General features: G+C 35.4%; 1 protein-coding gene across 2 annotated transcripts in view; it reads right to left on the minus strand.

The window, feature by feature from the left end:
* The window catches only part of CSMD1 (CUB and Sushi multiple domains 1), a 1,103,023-nt gene that overhangs the window by 486,204 nt on the left and 590,920 nt on the right, over positions 1-25,899 (minus strand). The gene's annotated exons all lie outside the window — the stretch shown is intronic.

Raw genomic sequence — 25,899 nt, forward strand, 5'->3', positions numbered from 1 at the left:
ATCTAACATGACAAATGAGTATATTGGATAGAATACAGAAAAACAAAAATTGATTTGTAAGCATAAATATAATTTATGCAATATCCACAAGCTGTACAAAACCCTCCTAAAAGAATCCAAAGGCATATGCCGTTCAAAGCATGCTTTTCACTAAGATGAAACTTCAAGTAAATTTTAATAATACCATGAGGCATACATAGCTAAGAGTTTGACGGATAACATTTATTCCTTTTTATTCCTCACTATATTTATAATGCCCAGTGAGTACGCAGATGTTATAGTAGGATATACTGAAAAGTGTTGTGTGTTTGTGTCCTAAGAATCACAAAGGATATTTATGTGTAAAATTCTGTGGTAATGAGATACAATTTGCTTTTATGCCCAGAAAACTTGGTCTTTACATCAGTGCATTTTTTTCTATCTTTTTTTAAATATATATATTTTTGGGTTTTATTTCTTTTCTTTTCACTCAAAGCATTTTGTTCACATGCTCTCTGAACTGTTTTTACGATGAGCAGATTATAGACTGAAATAAAGCAGCTTTTTGTGGAGGAAATTTCTTTTTGTTAGTTTTATATGCCCCTGAATTTGCAGAAGGGAGGAAGGTTTCCAGAGTTAGGCTATTTAAGTTTTTAGAGGGCAGATATCTTGTTTTATATTAAAATGCAGCTGTAAAAATAAATAATGAAGTCATTTTTCTGGGAAATTAATCTACACAACAAATGCATCACTTTGGGCTGAAGATTTCTGTGGGCGTGATTGTCTTTTGGGTTTTTTTCCTCTCCATGTAATCCTTCCCACCAATGTCAGGTACGAAGGTATAAAAAGTTAGCACACTTACAGGACTTAAAATTAGCACTTGTGGGTCACAGGAATGTCTAGGAAAACACAGTCTACTGAACTGCCTCGGCCATGAATCTCTCCCTAATTACTCATGTAGATTATATTTAGCAAGGGAAGTTCCTATCATATTGCTTAGCAACAGGAAAGAGATTCTCATTAGATTGTCATGCCATTATCCCTTCAGCTTAGCCAACTCACACTCACGTATTACTGAGTACATAAACCAGCAGATCTCAGAAAGCCAGCCAAAAAGAAGATGTGAGACATTGCAGCAATTAGAGCTAAGCCTCCATGTGGAGAGTTCTCTGTTCACAGTCTCAAGGACAGATTTAGCAAAAATGGGGAAAAAAACCCTCAAAATGAAGAGTCTGAGATATGGCATCCATGGCTGGGCAGGATAAGAAGTAAACTGCCTAAGTTTTGTAAGTTGAAATCTAAGTCAACTTAGATTAGTTTTTAAAAGGAGTGAATGATGGAATTGTTAGAGGATTTCTGTAGTTAGGCTGCAGGAAATGTAATGTCTTTTTGCTAAAACTTTCATTATATTGTGACTAGTATTAAAATAAAAGCAGTGTCTGAAGATGCTTTGTTGTACCTTTCATACAGAAAGTGTCATCTGAGGTACCGTCACTGGGATTTTGTGAGTGAAGACACAAAGGAAATCATTACCAACATCTGACCAAAAAAAATACTAAATAGACAGTGAAGGTATAATGCTTGCTATAGATCCTCTCTTGCATGACTCCTTTCCAGTCCTTATTATTTCAAGGGAGAAATAAAGTAGATCCAGGAGAGATCAAACCACCAGAGGATCATAATTTCTCTTGGGTTTGCATAAAACAAGTTTGAACAAAGGTAAAGAGAAAGAAAAAATAAAATAATTGTTTTAAACCACATGTAATCTTGTGGCCACAAAGAGGCCTTGAGGAATCAGTACTATTCTGGTGTTCACACCCTCTGCTAAAGGCACTGCAAGCCAGCGTGGTCTGAACTTGTGATGTTGGAAGTTCTCTGATTCTTAGGACACCGATTGCTGAAGTACCTTAGAAATATTACTCCTTCCTGTAATATCCATTATGTCACCAGTAAAGACAAATAACACCATTTGGGAACTTTTTTCCACTTGAAACAGATGCCAAAGACATTGACATTTTCTGTTGGTATTTCTAAGTAACAACTAATCTTGAGCCTGGCAAAGGCATCTTGATATGTAGGGTCTTAATGCTAAACTTGTTGGAAGTGACAGATGTTAACCTTATTAAATCAACTCATTCACACAGTTACGGTTCTGCTCATTTCAGCTTCATTATTAGTCTGTCTAGTTTGAATCTAGATGCAATATCAACTTTCACTGAAAACTTAGGCTGACATTTTTTAAATTAAGAAAGCAGCTGATAGAATGAGCAATAAAGTTACAATTAATATCTGACATTATTATAAGTTCTTAAAAATAGAAAGGATGCAATAAATAGGAAATAACATATACTTTGATGCTGTTGTGGTACTCCATTGCTTCTGTGCAAATATGTAAACCAGTTTTATAGGTCGTGATAATTTCAAAAGTACATTTCTATTTTTTTTTTCTTGAAGAACATAAGGAAGAATCAACACCACTGTGTCTTAAATGGTATGGTGCTTAACCCTTACACCACCTAATGGGTTGAGTATCTATTCTCTTTTGAAAATATTTGTTTACTTAGTTTAATTTAGCTTTGAAGATTTTCTCAAATTTCAGCAGTGTCCTAAGTCCTGAATAACAGAACAGGACAAACTAAGCAGGCAGACATTATGTCAAATTGCAGTGTGCTAATTACTAAAGTCATAACTAGCTATAAAAATTACAGAGGAAAGTATAAGTTTTTGAGTGATCTTGTTCCGGATTAAAAAAAAAAAAAACAAACCAAAAAAAACCCCAAAAGAAAGCACAACCTAAAAAGGAAGAAAAAATTAAATAAAAAGAGTACTTTTCCCTAACATTAATTTCCACATGTGCAAGAATATTTGTGTGTTTGTGTGTATGTGTGTTGAGGACTATCTTGTGTCCAGATGAGACACCTCATGAGTAAGTTATGAGATGTTGAGTTGCGCCATAGATGTTGAGGCAGCCAGAAGTCTGAAACTGTTGTGAAAAACCAGCATGTTAGAAATTATTCACTGATCCATCTGCAGCTCTATGGAACTGCCTGAATGAGAAAGGTCATCTATATAGAGGAGGACAAAGGGATTCTGTACAATCTGATCTGTACAATTCTAGGACTGTTTTTGAAATCAATGGTGAAGCAAAACATTATAACCAAGTATGACTAGTAGAATGCAGTACTAATTACAGGTGAAATAAATGATTTGAGTTTCTCAATTGCCCATCATTACCATTAACACTGAGATAATGTTATGCTTGAATATCAAGATGAGTAAGAGGGTGTCATAAGATTGTGAATACTCTTGAGATGCAATGGACCAGAAAGGAGCAATGTACCAAGATTTCATTTGGAACAGAGTGAACCAGGATTGCCGGGAAACCAAGGAGGCTAGTGGATGAGAGCCACAGGAAAAGTGTAAAAGTGAAAACACAGTAACAGTAGTCTGCTCATATGTTGCACCAGTCACATTAACTAAACAGTATCCAGGTTATTTCCAAGGATAATAATATTTTTAGGTGTTCCGGTGTTGAAAACACACCAAGACCAAATAATACGCCATATATTAATGATCTTTAAGGACATAGTGTAATTTAAAAAATTCCCATCCCCATCAAATCTAAAACAGGTAGAAACTTCATGCTAGAAACCTGTTCACAAAATCACTCAGTTCATCTGGAATTTTTCTTTTTAAATTTATGCTTGTGTTCTTTTGATTAATAAGCATTCTGTTTTAAAATATGTTATCCACAAAGAGGTTTTTCAGTGGACATCTTACTGCCTCCACTGCTCTAAAAAAAATCAAAAAATACTATGTGGTTAAAGGGACAAAAAGAGGAAACAAACCTTTGTAATTTTCTGAAGCAAGCGTATGTAGAATTTCTCTCCAGATACCCAAAGAAGTACCTAAACATCAGGCTGATGAAATTCAGAAAAGAAATGTAAGCCTGTGTAAGACTCCAACTAAATGTAAGGATTTCCAATTGAATTAGTGAAACCTACAGATGAAAATAATTAAGATAGTGGTCCATTTAAAGCTAATATGAGCACATTTTAGTGCTTGGTTTCACATAACTTCCAAAAGGAGAAAACAGTCCTAAAAGCTATGGAGTTTTATGTTAAACATCAGCCTTAATTTTCATAAGTCATTCAAGAATGTGCTCCTCCAGTAACAACCTGTTCTCTAGTGGTTCTGTACAGGTGGTTATGTTCTAATAGACCCTGAACTGAAGCTTTAAACATTGGGAAAAGTAAATATTTTGCATCCTATGAAATTAATCATCAGGTAAACATACAGGTGCTGCTTGTATTTTCCTTCCTGTTTCATTTCCCAACATTTTCTACACCAGTAACTATCATCCAACATTTAGTTTTAGTTTAGACTTCTCTGCTTACGTGCATATTTAAAGTTCAGCCTGTGTCAATGCATGATCTCTACCTCATGTATGAATTCTGATTTTCACAGTCTCGCATTCTCCAGTTCTATTGGAGAAAAAAAGGTTGTTCTGGACTTACTGACAGGAACATTAATAACTTTTTCAGATGGATCTTAAAGACTGAAGTTGAATGCATTTAAAAATATCTGCATTTCTGTATTTTCTTGTTCTACTAATAAAAATAAATATATACGGACATAATGACAAAATCAAAATAACATCACTTTTGTATTCATTAGAACATTACTGCTAGTATTTTTAATTAGGGCATAAAAACATTTATCATCACGATGTCTCCATTTGTCTTTATTAAAAAATCACGTCAGCTCACTGGTAACTACTGTTGTTCAATCACTGCCACTTACTGTCAAGTGCTGCCAAACTGGAGTTCCCCCTTTCACCCACTTGGTTTTCTTTCAATGAAAGTTTTGTAATATTTTAGTAAATGGAAAAAAATACTGACTTTACTGAGGAGACCAGCATAATAATGAACAAATATAAGGAAAATAATACCAATTTTGTAGAGCACATTTTAACAATACACAAAAGTAGCCAACCCAATTGCCTGCAACCGAGATTAAAAAAAAGAAAACAAACAAAAAACCCCCAAAACTTAAAATTAACAATGTATATCCTGCTCTAGTTGTTTATAATGACTTTGTGTCCTATCAGAACCAAGACAGAAACAAACTTGTGACTTTTGGCAGGGAAAAAGTAAGGAAACTAAAATCATTCCAAACAGATAGCTAGACTTAGCCAGTGTTATAGTACAGACAAAAGTTAAGCTTCTCTAAAAATGGACTATTCAGAAGATATTTCTTTGACAAGAATTATACTGATGAACTACTTATTTCAAAATGAGACTACTTCAGAACTGTTACCCACATTCCCCTAGGTAATTTTTTCACCCTATAATAAATAGTTCACTGAGAGATTTTATTTCTCTCAAGATATTTTAATTTTTACAACTTTTTATGTCAGTTAAGGGATTCTAAAATTCTGTTTCTATAAATTAACAGTGAAAATTTCTTTATTTGTCTATTTTTCCTTTGCTTTCTTCTTTATTACTCTGTTCACTTTTCTAAGCTGTCTGACCTGATGAGCAACTTTTGCAGACAACAGTTTCAATGTTAAGCACACACATACGAACAATTCAAAGAAAGTCACTAACCTCCAAGAGAAGTTGGAGAGGCCCAGTATAGCAGAAAGTTGTGCATGAACTTTGATCGTATGATTACTATCTGACTTAAGAATTTTTTTTTTAAATAATACAAATAAAGAAACACCAACAAAAAATATTCCAAATAAAAATGGAAAAACAACCTAAAGAGAACTCTGATAGCTAACTGTTGGATATTAAAAATTTCATTAAAATATTTCAAGTTTCAACTACATTAGGGAAGATGAAAACAGGCTCTCCAGAATAAATTCATTAATTTAAAAGACTTTATATTTTTTCATAAATATATTTCATGAAAAAAATCTGTTTGTATGTTTCTAAAAAGAATGTATATCAAACTGGGGAGCTGAGTGAAAGGCCAATAATTCTTTTTACATACTGTAGGCCAAACCTAAATGTTTACCTAAGAAAATTAATTGTGCTCACACATAAAAATAGCTTAGAGAGAGAATTTTTTATAAATCATGAGTACACAGAGATTTCTTTAAACCTAATGAGAAATTGAAATAGTTACTTATTTAATAAATATTAAAATTTGGGTGGCAGTTCTTTTTGGCAGTTTGGGTGGCGTATTTTGCTGAAAGTTATTAAAAGCAACAAACAAAACATTCTAAAGCCATTTATTTACAATCTAACTTTCTAACTATGAGATAATTAAAATGCTAAGTTCTCCTTCCTAATTTTCATAGTAGATCTCCAGCTTTTCTATTTGTTCTACAACATTTTCTTTAAACAAAATTCCATACAAGAACTCTGAAAGCATTAAAATAGTTTTAGGTAAATTTAAAAAATCAGATTGCAATTATGCACATGCCCTTAAGCAGTGGGATTTGCCCAATTTTATTTATGTAAGCCAGTAAATCTGATTTTTAGGGTGAGTAAAATAATGAAGAAATAATAATGAGTAGAATAATAATTGAGTAAGTGTCTAGTATCTTAACAATAATCACTTCCACACCATAGTATGAAGAATCAGAAAGTAACAAAGAAGGCAGAAGAATTCAGAAAACAAATACATTGCTTAATTATATTTAATGGACTGTTTCTAATGGACTTCCCTCCTCAGTCCACCTTCAGCTGGGCTGGAAAGTGCTTATGGAATCAGGCTGCTAGATCACTTTGAAAGCCAGAATTGCCTCAGAGACCAGTAAATTGTTGCTGCTCCTGCTCGCTTCCCCACAGTTCAACAGCCTCCTTTGTGGTGCAGATCAAGAGGACACATAAGTAATCTGGTAATTTTCAAATACATTTTTAGAAAAGGGAAGAAAATAGTACCTTTCCTGAGCAGAGTGCTTTGGTGCCTGCACAGACTGGTAATAAAGAGTAATAGATGGACTAGATGGTGAATAAACTCAGCAGAAAAGGTGGTCCACTGGGAAGTAGCCACAAACATCAGACAAAATTTTTCTTGACATTGTGGAGGGCTTTATCTCTGCAAATGCTGTCTCAGACTGCAATTTCAAAAGACCCTCAGCCTGCTGTGCTATGAATAGATGTGCTCCAGTGAAATGGAAAGCCATGGTAGACTTTAATCTGAAGAGTTATCTGCCCTGTAAAGAGTCTGAAAACTTATAAGAATTATCATACATTTTTATTTAAAAAAATCAGTGCCGAAATCATCCATGCCATTTAAAGATCACCCAAACTGGAAAAAAGGTAAAAGAGATAATTTCAAAAATTCTCAAACCTGCCTTGTCTGCCCAGCAATATAAGATATGACTTAACACAAAATATTTGTGGTTTTCCCGTATTTCCATGACTGTGTCAAAAGCTATAAACTTTTCCTGCCCAAAAGAAGAATTGGAATGTTACCTGCTACTTACTGAAAGCTCTTGTCATGGAATGCAAGTGCCTCTTCTTGTCTGAAATTTATGGTCAAGGCGTGCATACTACATGTAGGGATAGACCTGGATTCAGGATTCATCATTCTATCAAAACTAATCTTAAAAATCTTTCAAACAACCTACTCACTACAAAATTGCTTATTCTCCCATCTAGTTTCTATTAAGAGTTTGTAACAAACCATTATACTGCTTATATTGCCATAGCTCTTCTCAAGTTCTATCTAAAACTGTCAGTGCATATTGATTTGAAAGAGAATTTTACATTTCTAAAGAATTTATTTACTAAGGCTTCAAATATTCCATGCAATCCTACCAGATATTTAATATTCAACAGAAAAATACTTTATATGAATTAAAATCATGTCCTTAATTCTACTTTTTGTACTAGATAACCAAAGAAAATTCTGTATATCCATGCCAGGGGAATATTAGGATTTCTAAAGAAAGGTTATGACAATCATTAATTCTTTGGAGATAGTGTTCAATATTAATAGTAAACATTGTGTTTCTCAGTTGAAATTTAAATCTGAATGGAACACCCAAGGACAAAACGGGTACACAAAGAAAGTCTTGACTCCAAATCAAGATCCTCTAGAATGAAAATTATACACTAGGACAAGCAAAACACCCTAGAAATAAATCCTGTCATATAAGCTGAATAAATTCCTCAAAGTTTACTAACTTCTTGACACAAAGAGGATTTTGAACATAAAGGGATGTGTCTTTAATGATGTTCTTTCTTTTCCGCTCTATTTATGCCTCTAAAACTCAAAATCTTTTTTGAAGAACATTTGAGTTGCAGAAAAAATAATTACTTTTATAATTATACCTTAATATTCTTCTGAAATTAAAAATCATATGAGGTAGGCTGATAAGCCACACAAAATCCATTCCTGTGGCAACCCCTATGCATTCATACCTGTGAGATATCCATGTTTCTCCACTGAGCCACGTGGAATCCTTGCCAAGGCAGATTTCTTGGACCTGAGGTTTGTAGCTTGCTTCTATAATTGACTACATTACAGACAGACCTCAAGGATAAACTAGGGTGTCTCTTAGGACTTAGAAAATTTGCTTGTTTTGACACAGACTTCTGTGTGATCTTTGCTGTTTCCTTTTTTCTATGTATTTGTCTTTATTTTCATACAATAGGATGGTTTTATTTTTCTGCTTTCCAACAGTTCTGTGAATATGTGTGTGTTAATCTTTACTTGGGAATCAGACACCATAACAGTGTAAATGATAACTTACCCACAGAAAATAAACAAAACAAACCACCAAGAAGCATATTAAGAACAAGTGGAATTGTGACAATCTGAATATTGATGCACTCGAATTAAAACATGCATATGAAAACATGACAGTATAAGGTTTGGGGGGTGGTTGTGCACTATTACACAGCTTACATGTCTGTAGTGATGAATCATCTTGAGAATATCTTCATCTTAAATCAAACAGAAACCTATTTATGGAAATAGACACATTACTGAAAAAAAAGAGGATTAGAGAAAACTGCTTGGAATGAAAAATACACATTTTATATTAGACCTTCAATTTCCAAGCTGTTATAACTTCAGGTGGGGTTGAAGTAATCTAGTGAGCCTGCAAGAAACTGAACCCAATGTCATAGGTGATCTTTTGCAGTACTACAATTATGTAAAAAATGCCACAGGGATTTTATTTTATTTTATTTTATTTTATTATTTTATTTTATTTATTTTATTTTATGTTACTTGATACATTTATTGTACAGTCGAAGTTACTTCCACTTAATAGAATAGAAAAAGAAAAAAGAAAGAAAAAGAAAAAAATTGATGATGTTTGTACAAAGCTTGATGCCAAGGAACCCCAGGAGGCAGAATGCAGTGGTTTTGATTTACCAAAACCCATTAACTACAGTTTAAGTTAGTATGCACAAAAACTTGATAAAATGTTTCCTGAATGCCATCCCTTGCAAGTCTTGCAAACTCTGGTGGCATTGCGTTTAGACAGCCTCACACAGCAACAAACTGCAACATCTAGGCCTAGCAAAACCTGTTAGCCTGGACTTTACTCAACTTTTTATTTTGCCATGTCTGGGAGCTCTTTAAGTAAAAATGGTGCACATGCTTTCTCACAATAGAGAGACATTCAAGCAAACAGTCTTCTCTGCTAACATATGAATGTTTTCTTTCAAGTAGTTGCAGTTTAGAGAAACAAGTAGCACAAAAAAATTCAAACACTCAAGGATCAGAACACGGCATGGGAAACATCACAGAACAACTACAAACACTACAGTAAACGTTGCACTGAACTGGAATCTGGAAACACAGCTGCCAAAAGTTCTATTTCTGGACACTTTAATAAAAGCAAAGTACAAATTTTTGACAGCTGTAATTCAAGGACACATTTCCATTTGCACTTTTAACTTGTACAGTCAAGAAGATGAAGGACTACACTATCATTGACAGGTTTTTTTGAAAGCAGCTGTTCAAAACATCTCAGAATAATCTGCTGGCTGTAGTACTACAACTCAGTGCTCCTCTAGCACTTGCTAAGACAAAAACATAAAATCACATTACCCTCACGCATTTCAAAGGTTGTGTAAAAACTATAAACATTGACTCCAAGGCTCCAGAGAAAATCTTATGTCTGGCAAAAATTCCACTACAATTATCACTGTCTATTATTCAGCTGATGTCTGTAAATGAGGCAGGAGAAATAAAATTCAGAGGCTACCAGGAATACAAAAAGAATTAATTTGTCGTACTTACATTTATATTCAGTCGCATGTAAATTACAAGCACAAACAATTTACTGATTATTCTCTACACCATTAAAAGACACTTCCTCGTGTTTTAAAAAGCCCTATCTTGATATATTATATTGATTTTAAGAGAGAGATCAATTATATGCGTCTGGTTTTAAAATCTTCTTATAAAGTCTTACAGAAACGTGATTGATGAGAGAGAAGAAAAAGTGAACTTCTCAGTGATTTTCATGTAATGACAGAATGCAGTAAAAGTAATTTTAAAAGCAAACAAGTTCATTGTATCACTGCAGGTCACACTGTCCCCAATGGCACTACATTTCATACACCCTTATACTCTACAATCCTCTTTTTTCCTACATAAAGACCATGAGATTTTTCTGGCACTTTATCTGTTTTAGATAGGGCCTTGTACAAATACATCTGTAAGGAGCACTGCTGCTCACTGCTCCCTTATCCTAGGAGCAATGGCAAGTGAAGGAATAGGAAAGGCACAGATTTTGTGAATTTCATGGAAGCTCATAGGATGATTATGGCCTCTTGGTAAAATAAGGTGGTTAAAAAACACAAATACTGGTGGCTTTTGCAGTTAAATTGAATATGAACTCAAAATCCATGGGAACAAAATTAAAATGCTATTTATAATTATAATTGGAAGAAAATTTAACAACATAGGACAATTTATGTCGGAAGGAAGATCTGGAAACCATTTAGTTTACCCCAGAGTCAAAGTAGATCCAATTGTGTGGTGATGCCCTGGGCCTCATTCAGCAAAGGATGGAGGTTCCTGAGCCTTTCTGGGCAACCTGTTCCTATCAGAATTTTTTGCTTATATCTAATTGGAATTTCCTTTCTCAAATTATCATTATGTCCTTCTCAAAAAGTCTGCGTCTGTCTTGTCCTATCTACTACCTTCACGTTAGGCTGAAGGCAAAAGAAAGTTTCCCAGCTCCTCAAATCTTCTCTTCAAGCTTGAAGAAAGCCAACTCTTCCACCATCACCTCATTTATTGTGTGCTCCATATCCCTAATAATTTTGGTGAGACTCCATTGGGGATGCTTACAAGACAATCTGGGGAAAACACCAAGTAAAATTTTTAACATGAGAGGAACTGACTAAAAATGAGTGTCATGGTCTGATGTGTCATCCTTAAAGTCCCTGTTCAGTTATCATACAGATCCAAAAGCTCCTCAGGAACAGTTTTTTCCTGGGAGCTTATTTTTAGAATACTGCAAGGTCAAAAACAGTAGTAAAAATCAATTGATCTTTCATGTGTAACCAAAACACACATACAGATGGTTGATCTAAAGCCTATGTGAAGCCATCAGTGAAGAAAATCTCATTCATAGCCTATGACTTTCCCCTGAAAGCAGAGTAAAGACAAAAACAATTCTAATGATGTAGAAGTAAAGAGAAAGGAGGAAGAAATTTTTGAGTTTGTTTCATTAATGAAACCAATAGGACTCAATTTTTCTTTTTCTCCCCTTCTGATTTTTTGTAAAATTGTTTTTATTCCTGAATTTCCTTCACAGTGCCTTGTGCATTATACTGTTTCCACTTTTGTAGTACTTTGAGGCACAGGAGAAAAAAAAATGTATATCCTGCAGTTAGAGAACAAAACCAGTATGATTTTAGTGTGTCAAAAACCATGGATTTCCAATGTCATATATATGAATTACAGAAAGACTGCAGAAAACAAGTTTACTCAAAACCTATAAGTTGCTGTGATTACATTAAATGTTAACTTCTCATGCTGACATGTTCCTTGTGGTAAAACCACAATGCATGTTTAGAAGAAATAGTGCCCATAAAGTATCTCCCAAAGAGCCATACAAGTGTTGTAAATACACATTTGCACTTAGCAAAACCACACTCCTTGAGTTTACTTGTGTGGAATAGAGTGAATTAGTAGATTGTCTCTTGCTTGCTGCAAGATTCTACAAAAAATAAAAAAAAAAGGTAAAAGGGCGTTGTGTCTCCTCTGAACATCAAAAGCATCTGCTTTAATTTTTCAGGGACAGGGAAAACAGAATCAGTGAGTGTGCAGCTACACATATTTACTTCACAGTACTGTTCACTATGACATTTAGTATAATCCAGAGTATATAGATCTCCATGTAAATCAAATAGGATGACAAAGAATCTTATTTAAGTGTATATAAAAGTTCTTTGATGAAATTAAGCCATTTGTATTATCATTCACAGTGCACTTGCACTGAGTATGGAGAATCATTCAATAAGCTTTTTATTTTTCTGAAAAAAAAAGAGAACGTTTTGAGGCTTGCTAGCTGAGTTTTCTTTTGTTTTAAAACTGCTCAGTTTAATATAAACAAACAAATGCACTTGTTTGCAGCAATTAAGGTTAAAATAATTTGTTTCTCCCATGGTACCTATTTCAACTTAAATATTAAGAAAATAAGTAAAACTCTCTCAAGCTATCAAAATTTCAATTAGTAGTACCAGAGGATGCAAAATCTGTAATTTGTGAGGAAATCAAAGTCATTGACTTGCATGCTCTTTCATCAGCTAAATTCACATGTACGTGAAAGTGTATTTAGTGAAGCTGCATTCTGTAATACTGTCTTCAAATATCTTTCTGGACAGATAATGCAATTAAGCATTACTGATTAATGTTAGAAATACTGTCTCACTAGGCATGTTATCTTTAAAGATCTATAAAGTTGTGTTAAATTTCACTGGAGTAGCTTCTACAGCATGAACATTATCTTACAGAGTTGACAGTTACAGAGTAATACAGTGGTAAAATCTGTCTGCACAGATGGAGATAAATTATTCATCATTTTATTTATGAATACTACACATTAAAACAATATAGATAGGCAGTCAGATGGGTGCATAGGTACAGCTCTTTGTACTAGAAATATCTTTGTGGTTCTAATAGTGAGGCTTCAAAGACAAATATTCTGGTGTCTGCATTTATAACTACTGTTAGTTAAAAGACAAAATCATATGAAGAAGACTTCATATCATTATTCCACAAAATCAAAACAAAATATGCAGAAACCTATGTTTTCTTTCATCACAGAATAAAAGCAGAAAGTTTACTTCCAGGAGTAGCTCTGCATTTTTATTTCATACCTGAATTTCTATTTGATGTTGATATTTTTTCCCCTTATTTGGAAAAGAAACCAGTGGGATTTAAGAACATCACTCCCGTTGAAAGACTCAAAGTGCTGACAAAATGAACCCAAAAATTCATGATTTACATAGATTATTTTCATTGATAGTATGAGGTACCTGGTTGAATACTTTTTCTGAATATTTTTTCCAAATAAAACAGAGAGAAAGAATCTTACAAAGTAAATTGTACATGAAAGCACAAGATAAGCCTAACAGAATTTGCTTCTTCAATCAACTTTCTGAGAAGATTTATAAGAAACCATTCTATATATCCTTAGTAATAAGCACAACCTAACATGTGACTAACTTCTACTTGCTTATTTCGCTTATTTTTCTCATAAACACTTGCTATAATTATTGCAAATTATGCACTATAACAAAGATATACAAGTCAGTGAAGTACCAAATATGCTATCACTAAACACTTGATTTTTTATCAACTTTGCGAAGTTCTGGTTTTGATTTTTTTTTTTAAAAGCATTATTTGAAAACTACATGTGAAAGTCCTACACACTCATCCAACTTCCATTTTGGACAATCCTTATTTAACAGTCAAGGAGAAGTCAGTGGACAAGACTGATTTGCACTGTGACTTTTTCTGCCCCAAGGACAAGTCTCAAAGGGGCTTGAGTGTACATCCATTACTAATGGAAGTGCCCTAGTCCTACAGCAGACACCATGAAACTTCCAGGCAAAAACACTCCCTTCCATCCATCTTGCTTTATGTGACAAGTTTTTGTATTTCATTGCCTGACTAGAAGTATGCAAGAATTCCTTCTTGGGAAATGCCTCCAAGATACCATCTATCACAATGTACTAGGAGCTGTAGTAGGTGGGTTTTACTTTTCCTTTGGTTTTAACTGGCTAGTAATCAATTAAGCTTTTAATTAGGGTTTGCTGGCCTTACATAATGTGCAGTTATAGCCATTTCATTAATAATCTTATTGATAATGGACACTAATGTTTTTCTTTTAGATTTTAATTCCTAGATATCCTATCTTCCTGTTCCTCCAGTACCCTTGAGGCTAAAGTAGTTCACAAGAACTGGAATAGCTGTACTCATATGCTGTTCAGCCATATGAAATACAGCATCATAGAATACCAGGTTGGAAGGAATCAACGTGCAGATAACTGATGAGCAAACAGTCAGCAATGGCAGAATATTTTCATTTTCCTTTTCAATCAACAAAAATATTCTACAGTCAAGTTTCTCATGGAACACCCACAAGACTCTTTCTAAAGCCAGGTCTGGAACCTAAAATTAATAATTCAGATTGAACACTAAGCATCACAGATTCAGGAGTGTCATGGTCTAACCCCAGCCAGCAGCCAAGCTCCGTACAGCCACTGGCTCACTCCCACCAGTGCAGTCAGGGAGAGAAGAGGAAGGGTAAAACATAGAGAACTCCTGGGTTGAGATAAAGACACTTCAGTGGGGAAAGAAAAAGCCTCACAGTCAAGCAAAGCAGAACAAGGAATTAACTCACTGCTTCCCATGGGCAGGCATGTTACTTGGAAGGTGAATCTATGATGTTTAGTGTTCAATCTGAATTATTACCCACAAGTTTGTGTATTTTATCTAATACCAGCAGTTAGCTTCATAAAAGATATTACCTCCTAATGAGAATGCTCACCAAAAGTCACTAATGTCAGTATGTCATAAATTAAAATAGTGTCAGGAACACCAGATGAACATCTAGATACAGTGACTCAATCATAACTATAAAACCCAAACAGAACCAAAAACCAATGCAGCAATAACAGACAGTGGTAGCAGCCAAGAAACCTGTCCCGTGCAAAGTGGTAAGGAAATTATTTTATTCTCAGCTTGGTACAAATATATAGTCATTGATATAGAACTCTAGAAAAACATCACAGTATATTCCTATACTGAATTCCATAGTCATGTGCTCCATGCCTTCCCATATACTCTTTTTCTTCTTGTGTTCTTTCTTTATTCCAAGCAACATATGATTTCTGTCTAAGTTTAATAGACATAGGTCTTTCAGATACGCAGATATGTTCCCTCTGTTGTATATTTTGAAAATATTTCTATTTGTGTACCTTTAAGTGTATAAAGTGTAGAGCTTACATGGGTACAGGTCTTTTTTGTTCACTTGAGAATACTACAGATATCAGAAGATAAAAGGTGGAAAAGTCACACAGATCGCATTTCATGTTGTAGAATGTAACTGCAAGAGCTGCAACTCCTTGAAAGGAGGTTGTAGCCAGGTGGGCGTCGGTCTCTTATCCCGGGCAACCAGCAGCAGGACAAGAGGACACAGTCTTAATCTGCATCAGGGAAGGTTTAGGCTGGACATTAGGAAAAAAATTCTTCGCAGAAGGAGTGGTTGGGCATTAGAATGGGCTGCCCAGGGAGGTGGTGGAGTCACCCTCCGTGGAGATGTTTAAGAAAAGACTGGATGTGGCACTCAGTGCCGTGGTCTAGTTGGCAAGGTGGTGTTAGGTTAGGTCATAGGTAGGACTTGATGATCTCAAATGTCTTTTCCAAACTAGTTAATTCTGTGATTTTGTGATTCTGTGAAATCATCTGTAGGATGTTTGAGAGTGCTCTGGGCCCTACCCATTGTCAGCCTTCACAACACTAAACTGCTTATGTGCAGTCATCAAATTAGATATATGCAGCTGACTATCAACACAGCTCAGAAATCAGTACTGTGTTATCCCTGAAAATAAGAGGATGAAATATGGCTCTGGGTTTTTATGACACTGTAAAGCCCCTGTTTGGCCAGATTAAGCTTATGTTTGGCTAGATTATTCTCCAATTATCAATATTTATCATTGCTTGAAAGGAATTAAAACTGGGATTTAGATTAATTTTGGGTGTCGTTTTGTTTTTTTTTTTCCCCAGCACTTCAGTAAAGATCTGTGAAAGCCGAGAGCAGAAACACATGCATTTCCAATTCCTTTAGCCACCTGGTCTGTTGACAGATCACACTAAAATAGAAGTAGCAGGTTGAAAATTAGTGGAGAGTAAATACTACTGCCTGATAAAACCATTGAATCAAGTCATTCTACAGCTCCAAAAAATGAGGTACCCATAAAGACAGATAAAATGATGAGGAATTTGATATACTTAAGTTTCAGACAAGCATCTTTACTGTTCATCTGTAACACTTTCTGACATGTTCAAATGCATAAAGGTGTTCTGCTGAACACTGTATATTCAAATAATAAAAAATACTATAATTTAGTAAAAATTGTAGGACTATACTTTATTTTTTTTCTTTTCTATTATATATATAAGAACTTATATGCAATCTCCTCATACTAGTATTTACTACAAAGCCCAAAAAGATATTCCATATCAAGCTGCTTTCATTTCAAGAATTCACAGAGAAGAAGATGTAAGTAGCTTAAAATTTCTTCTAGAAATGATTCTATGTTTTATATATTTAAATATATCTTGTATTTAAAAATCAGGGAGTGTGTACTTTGGTCATAACTTAACCCAATGTAATATTTATAATATTTTTTCCTAATGAAAGATGACTAAAGTGTGGTAAATGTTTAATGCCACTTCCTTCTTGTAAATTAAATTTTATCATCAAAAACTGCTGGTGATTCCAAGAATTTAGAAACATACAAAGTTCACCAATAATCTCCCTGTATTTGATATCCCTTTGCTGGCAATATGTAAATAGGAGGAGTGTTGCATTAATGTCCTTACTGTCTCTACATTTTTCTCTGTGATGCAGCGCAGAGTTTGCATTTTTTACATAAATATAAAATATCATTAGGAAGATATAAAATCAAGGCATACCTGCACTTAAAATCTAAATGTCAAAGGATCTTTTTTCTCCATATTTTAGACAGTGGAAAGCACACAGACTACAATTTGCAGTGAACTTCACCTTGTCAACATGAGCTGCACTAACTACTGCTGCTGACTTCCTCTTTGGCTTGCTTAAGCCAAGGTTCAAATCATTGATTCAGAGTTACAGAACAATAAAATTTGGAATTGGAAATGCTAGTGTTGTAATCTCATGATTTACATTCAAATTTATTTTGCATTATTAAAAGACAAACAAAACCAGAAAAAAAAAAAAAAGAAAAAAAAACAGAATTACTGGAGACATAAAGTTCCGTTATTAGATTCATGTTTCAGTGGTTGATTCATTTTTATCATATGCTAGGAACCTAAATAGGCAGATCCACTAAATGCTATAGATTTGCCTTCTTAATAAAAAAAAAAAAAAAGCAGGGAGCTGTGGAGGTCAGCACTCAACTGACGTATGCTACTATCATAATGTGACAATAAAAAATGCTGATCTCTTTGAGATTTATAGGAACTGAGCTTGTTATTATGCTTTCATATTTAAATCCTTTGACTCATAGTTGAAGCTTACTAGTCAGAAAACAGGGTTCATTTGTTACTTGTTTCAAGTTACAAAGTAAATAAGAAATCAACTTTATAAAAACAGTTGAAATGAAATGGCTCTGCAATTGAAGTATTTTAAATGATAGAATACATTTTATATAATTCTTTCATAAAACATGTAAGATTCAAATATAAAATTACTGAAGGTCCATATTTTAGCTGATAAAAAGAATGTACTCACAGAAGCATGACATAACTAAATGTAATTAAAGAACCCCAACCAAACAAGTGAGTTGGTTAGGTCTTCAAAGTGGTCAACAGTTAAAACAAGAACAGCAAGCATTGTTTTATTGTAGCGGAGCTAAGGCTAATTATTAGATAGAAAGATTGGATACTGAATGGGGATCTCTGTTGTTTGTAAAAAGTCATTTGAAAGAGTACTGCTAAGGGAATAGTTTTAAGAAAATAAATACTAGTTTGTATCAGTGAATGAGAACATTTAATTCTAAATTAAAGCTGAAATGGGATACTTTCCAGCATCATAGCTTCATGGTGGCAGTTCTTTTAAACGTGACTAGTTAATTAGGAAAATCATGTTTAGGAGTATTAAAAATAAATACAGATGGTACATTTGATTTACAAAAATTATCTTCCACTTCTTTGAGCAGAGAAAAGTTCAATTTCTCCCTAGTTTTACTGGAAACAGCTTTGAGATAAAATACTAGCATTTCTGTCTTGTCTCTGAAAACAATATATGATCTCTGTATTAATCTTTTATCATAGTATTACATTAAAAATTAAAACAAGTAATTTTTAAAACTGTTCAGATTTTCAGTTTTTATAATTTCTTAAATATTGGAATAAAAGTCTCTCATATTCTTTCCTTACTGATGTATTTCAGATACTTACTGACTGTATTTCTGTTTCTTTGCCTACTTTTTCACTTAGTGAAATTTGTGATTTATATTCTCCTCATCTCCATAAGCCCTCTCAAGAGCTTCAAAATGATGCAGCTGCTGGGTGGGACAGATGTACTCTATTTCTACTAACATGCTGAGAATAGAAATTATTGTTTGTTCATTAACGTTTCATGCCCTATTTTTCAAGATTTACTTTCTCCACACCTTTTGAAGGTTTTGGATCTTGTACAGCTCATCCAATAAATCAGGCTTACTACCTCCTACAAACTTCACAAAAGCATTGCCCTCCAACTGATAAAACTATTGGCTTCATTCTTTACATGAAGCTACATCAAATTGGAATCTCAATTTTTTTAAATAAAAGAAAATACAGAGATTGTTACTGTACTGCTAAGAAAGAATAGTAGGTATGCTGTATTTTCAGTTTATTCTTCTCTACAACATAGGCTAGGTAAATCCACATTGACCATATCTGTGAAATACAAACCAACCCGGCTTTCACAATGTTAAGCACCAAAATCAGCGATTACAAATTTTAAAATAACTTCCCTGCTGCGGGTATAAAATGCAGTATTGTACGTTTTACATGAGTGGTTTTTGTCAGGTTAAGCATTCTGAAACTGAGTCCCATAAGAACACAAGTGAGCCACACCTGTCTGTATTGATCTGAATGTCAGCATGAAACCCAAATGCTTTGAACATGACTATCTCTGTGAGCACCTGCCTTTAATGTGGAAACAACTCCCTGCCACACACAAGACTGTCAAGCACTTGTCATAAGCAAGGAATGAGTGTGTTATTTCTGCGCTTCCACAGCTGAGTGTTTCCAAAGCAAGCACTGACAGAAGTTAACGTTGCTGTCTCTATTCAAGCCACATGTAGAAGGTCAGTCAGGTTTGGTTGTTCAGAAATTGGTCAGGGGCTGAGGTCATAGGCAGCTTATGCCAGTGATTTAATGCAGAAAACAGCAGAATGTTGAATCAAAAGACATTCAAGGGGAATATATACAGACATTAAATAAAAGGTGTAGAAAACCAAGCGTGAGGTGGGACAGAGGGAAGCCAAGCCAGGTCTCTCTGCAGGGCCTCTCTGCCCTTGAGGAAGTTGACAGCTCCTCCCAATATGTACCCAACCTGATATGTTTTTCCTGTAAACAAATTTGAGACCACATGCAGTGAGTGGCGTGGTGCTGTTCTTTGGCTGCATTCCCCAAAACTGCCCTCTAAACCTCTGACAGCCTCTCAGCCACAAAATTAGACAAATTCCCACTAAATCTCTAGTGTCTCATTAAAACCTCATGGGGATAGACTTTGTTCAACACTGAGAACAGGCAACTCCATGCTGTTGTGGATGTTTCTACCTCTCTATTTGATACAAATTCATGTTCTCAAAAAGGATCTTTGGTTTTCTGAGCATATTCTGCAAGGATCTGCTCTCAATATATTTACACTTATTTCTTTGTCCTACCTTTAAATATCCTAAAGGGCAGCTGGATTGCTTTATACTGGTAAATGCTAAGGTGCATGGAATGAGAGTCCAAGAACAAAAATGTAAAAATCCATCCCAAAAATGGAAAAAGAGACATTTTTTCTTGATTCTCATGAAGGAACCTATCAAAAAGGGTAGTCTACAAAAATACAACCCAAGGCAGGGAGGGAGTTCCTTCACTTCACTTGACTGGAACTGTCTGCTGTCTTGAAGGGGACAAGTTTTCATATGATTCATTGGGCACAGCTCCTCTACTGTTTTGCTAGAATTCCTGACAAAGTCTGATCACAAAAATTGTTGTGGCTCTTTGGGTTGGCAGGAGATAAGATTAGCCAGTTGTAACTTGATAAAACTTACAGAAAACGCAAACTCATATCATATCTATGCTTCTTTTCTATTTTATATCAATTGGTTTCCATTCAAGCAAAATTCTCAAGCTATCCCCCAGGACACCACAAAAAACTCAAACAAAACCAAACACTGACATGGGGACCAATAGATAACCTGCTTAACACTGAGGGTGTCAGGGAAATAACAAACAAATATCTGCTCCTGTAATACTCTCTTTCATTTCAAAATTTTGGTTTGCAGCCAAGAATATTTGCAGAGGTTTTGAAAAGAAATCAAAAATAATTGAAAAATTAGATATAATTTTCTAAACAAACAAACAAACAAAAAGATTTCTTTATATTATCAAAGAGGAAGTTGTGAGATTACAGTTTGCAAGCACTTACTGGGAGCTGGAGTCTGGTAACAGTTTTACAGTCCTGCAGAGAAAGACAGAACTTTGTGGCTGGAACCTGAAGCTAGCCATGTATGCAAGCTTGGAAATAAGATGCTTTCCTTTAACAATAAGGATAATTAGCAGATTACCAAAGACTCTGAAGGACTGGAAAACACTAAATCAGGGGTTATGTAGTATTTTTCTGAAAAACATATGCTCATGTTCAGATGGAGAATTTTCCTGGTTTCATTTACACAGGTAATCTTTTATTATTAGAATGGGCACATCTTGTTCCTAAATATGAATTTCATATCTGTTGCCTGAATTTATCAGATCATGATAACAAAAACAATACTCCAGTTCTATATACTTTGGACAAACAGGAAACTGTTATCACTCCTGAGAAGTAAAAGTTTCTGAAAGAATATCCACGTTTGGAGTAAACAGGATCTGCAAACTCTTTTTAACATTTTCATATCGAACATGTAATCTGTCTTTCCAGTCTTCTGATAAGCATTGTATTTTTTTTTTTTAAGACAGATTCTCTTTTGTTGTAACCCAGTCATTAGTGTCTAAAATTTGACAATGACTTGAGATTCTCCCAGTATAGAACCATTTAAAATGTGGATAAATCCCAAATATAAATAAAACTTATTAATTCAGCTCTCAAGTCTATGTAGATTTGCAGGGCTTTACTGCTATTTACTGTACACAGAAAAATTAACATTTTTAAGAGCTTTATCCAGCCCAGTGGGACTGCAGTGGATTGATTTCAAACACAGCAGCTGAAGCAAACACACCACCCTTTTTTTTATTACCATATATTTACCCAGGGGGCAGCATGCTAATTCTAAATATTTATCATGAAAACCTGTACACCAGTTTCTAAGAAACTGAGATTTCTCTTGATAGTTGCCTTCTGCAGAAGAGTTAAAACCCTCATCTTTAAAAACTCTCCTCATAAATACTGCCAAATTCTGGAGTCCCACACCTTCAATGCTAAATATAAGATTTGCTACTTGGAACGATTTTTTTTCACAACAATGAGGATAGAAGAACTGCTATAATGTCTTCTTGTGTAGTCAGTCTTTAGATCTAGGTTTTCTATATTAAAACTAGAAATCCTATTGCTACTCCTGGGCTGTACATAATAATTTACAACTCATTAGAACACAAATTTAAGACACACATCCAATTTCATTGAAGAAATGAGGAAATGGAAAATTCAACATCAACTTTGAAGTTTGCTGAAACAACAAAGCCATTGCTTCTTTCAACTGTGGAAACAGATTATGGTTCTTTGTCTTAGCCATAGTGTCCTTGGTCTACTTAACTAGTAATGATATGGTGTTTTCTCTGCATGGGTGCATTTAGATGCTCTAAACCTTTACCTGTGAAACTGCTTTCAGATGACACAAGCATCCACTTTTGAATCATATTTAATTCTTTTCTAATTACATGTCTCCTTTTCAAGCATCCTTTTAAACCTGTGAACAGTCTGTGTCCAGGTGTTCTAATTTTGGTCTAATATTGGTTCGTGTACACCTCTTTAATATGCTTCAAAATCAGCCGGTTCATTGCAATACTGTACTGAGAACCAGGTAATAGGGGCTCACATGAAGGGCTTCAGCATCCTTTTCATCTGCTGTCACTGCTGAGGTTGTGAGGACAAGCATTTTTTATATTGGTTGATTCTTGACATCAGTTTTCAATTTTTAAGTCTATCAGTAAGCTAAATCATTATATAAACACATAATTGACTTGAAATTCACTGCATATGAATATTAGAATCCATAAAGTCCTTATTTGGGAGTCAGTCTCTTCTCTCCACTTCATAAATGGACTGCAGATCAACTACAAATGGAGTTCTTTACTCTTCCTTCCTTTTTCTTTCTGGTATAATTTTATAAGACCATTTTTTATATAATCATCATGGCTCAACCAAAGTAGTTGCAGCTAACAGAAGAGTTGAAAGAGTTGAACCCAAATATATGAGAAATGAGGACCACAATATTGGCAAAACCTTGCACAAATCCTGTCTGAAGATAATAGTTAACATGACATAGCAACGCTATGAATAAAGCACATATAAGACCCAGATTTTAAAGAGAAGCACAATTTGTTTTAATCATGAGGCATTCCTTTCTTTTCCAATTTGCCAATCTTAACAGAATATGGAATAGTTTTTCAGTTAAAATGCCCATCAGCATCCAAGGTATAAAAAGTAATCATTAGTATTTCCATTTTTGTTTAAATGTTTTACATCTGAATTTCTCACTCTTCACTGTGGTGCTGCTGCAAGCTTGGCTAAACTAGCAAAATCTAGTGTTTTCTTTTTATTCACAGCAAATTGCTTTCCCTGCTGATTGTCTTCTCCCTTGCCCATCTGGGAGATTGGATAAACAGAAACAATATCTCAGTCACCACTACAAATCATACCCAAAGTTTCTGTGCTGTAACTACCACTTTAAAACATCAGAGATACACAACAGCACAGTATTTTCTAAGTGCAGACCTCTGCATAAAATCCATTAAGTCCGATCACTAGCCTACTGTGCAGGCGTTAAAAAAAGAGTAGCCATCAATAAACATGTTATTTAAATTCAATTTAACATTCTTTTAGAGTCAAAGAAATAATCTATGTATTCTGTGTGCTAACTAAACAGCGATACCCGGGGCCAAGGTATTTATTAACTGTAAGAACAGTTCATTGGCAGGTTTACTTTGAGCTGCTGTAGAGCACAGCACTGGTCTCAGCAGAAAAAACATTCAACGAATTAATGGGTAGTTGGCCTAGAAATCTTGCAGTAGAAATTCAGGAAGAGTTTTCTGGAGGGGTATGTCTACTTTGGTATATATTGCTGGAAAGAAAACAACCCAAATTACTAACAAATGTTTTAGTTGTTATGTACCATGCTTTCAGTACATCCAGAAAAAAAATAAAGCAAACCTATATTAACCCCTATGTCATGGGTTAGCAAGCATAGTCCTGGAAGTGATGTTCTTGCTAAGGGGTGCTTACAGCTCCTCTATGACCTGACAGAACCTATCAGCTGGCCAGTTTGAATATGGACAATTTTTTAAGCTACTTAAAATTGTGACCGCCTCTGTGATCCACACTTGAGAATAGACAAACCCCTCCCACAGCTCTCTCTTGTTTCCGCGCTGGGACAGGTGGCTGCGGGCCCCATGCAGGGGCCAGTGGGCCTGGCCCAGGCCCTGCTCGGGCCAGGCTGGGCCGGGTCACGGCCATCCTGGAGCCAATGGACCTGTTCCACCCGCAGAACCGGGGGGGGGGGGGGCCCCCCCCCCCCCGGGGGCGGGGGGGGGGGGGGCCCCCCCCCCCCGCGCCCCAATGCCCCGTTCCCCCCCCCCCCCCCCCCCCCCCCCCCCCCCCCCCAGCCCTGCTCTGTGCAGACAGAGCAGCCCGCCTCCCCCTCTCCAGTGCAGTCAAGATTCAGCCGAAAGCTGCCCACTGCTGCCCAGCAAAGATCATGTGACCAACAGCGATAAGCCACATTCCAGCTGCAAGGCCGAGGTGAGATTAACCCTTTTAGTGCTGTGAAGAGCTGAAAACCTCAGGGAGGAGAAAGAGGAGATGCTTAAAGCTGAAATTCTGTTGTGAAGCTATGATGTATCAGAGTACCCGTTGTAATTTCATGAAGGCATGGGGGGTGGAGCATTCAACTTCTGAGCAAAAGCACCTATGCTGAGATAAGCAGATGTTGAAGCAGCTGTAATTTGATGAGAAGTTTGAACAGGGAGAGATGGAAGCAATGAGGACTCTCACTCCACATGGAAAGGGGAAGACCTCTGTTCCTAGAGATGCTCCCAGAGATAATCCTAGAGATGAAGATGAGGAAGACCCTTTGCTCCCAGGGAAGGAGAAGGGCCTCTATTCTTACAGATGAAATGCTCCCAGAGATGGGTGAACTTTTGTTTCTGAATGGCTCAACCTTAAAATTGTACCCCAGTAGCTCAAGATTGGACACTCGAAAGCAGTTGTGGGAAAAGCTGCAAGTCGTGGGAAGGGACTCTCACATGGTGTGTGCAGAGAACCAACCCAGGCAGCTGTCTCATTGTGATAATATGTTCATAGCATGGGCAAGAAAGACTCCTCTTCCTAAATGAACTGAACAAGGTTATTACAGAAGTGGTAAACAGACTGAACATCTCAAGGATTGTCTTTTTACATTTTCAGTGGGAGAAGGGAGAAAGGTGGGGGGAGGAGAAGTGTTCTGAAGGTGTGGTATGATTTTATTTTTTCTTTTTCCCTCTTTTAGGTCTGTTAATAAACTTCTTTATATTCTTTCAAGTTTGGTGCCTGATTTGCTTTTCTCCTAATTCTTATCTCACAGAAGGTAAACAGTAATGAGTATTTTGGACAGAACCCCTACAATTGTAAAATTCTATTCTTCTCTTAAAATGTGATGAATAATTGCTGAGATCATTTTATATGCTGGAAAGTAAGAACACATTTAACTATGCTAATTCCTACCAAACAAATTTTCATATACTTGGGTGTTTGAAAGCATATGCCAAAAAACCCAGGATGTATTAAAACCCACTATATCTTTTAGAAAATTGCAATAGTTAATATTAAAATTCTAATATATTTGAAAAATATGATAGAAAACTACAGTGCTTTAAAAGAGCAGTCTGGTAAATTACCATCCTTCATCCTCACTGATCTTAATGGGAAAACAGGCCACTACCCATGTCAGTGTAACTTTACACCATGATTGATTTCCTTTCTGATATTATTGCTAAATTAGGTACCAGTGTCAAAAACTAGAATTTGGCATAATGTCCAGGGAATAACTTTCTTTTTGTTTTCCAGACTGATCTAGTAGTCCCTCTGTTAATGGGATTTGACCAGATGACCTGAATTGTATTATTTCTACAAGTTTGAGACTTCATATTTACATGCAGAGATGTATTAACAGCAAGATTGTCTCTATTAAACTTTTTCCTTCTCATGTGGTAACACAGATGTCAAAAGAAATATAGATTTGACAACTCCAGTTTAAATTAGATTTAAATTTAAATCAGTTTTTGTTTGTTTGTGGGTTTGTTGGGGGTCTTGGGGGGGGG

This window comes from Corvus kubaryi, unplaced genomic scaffold (assembly GCF_017639235.1).
Source record: "Corvus kubaryi isolate FWS band 111438036 unplaced genomic scaffold, C.kubaryi_AGA036_p1.0 split3-73, whole genome shotgun sequence".
In the NCBI taxonomy this organism is placed as follows: Eukaryota; Metazoa; Chordata; class Aves; order Passeriformes; family Corvidae; genus Corvus; species Corvus kubaryi.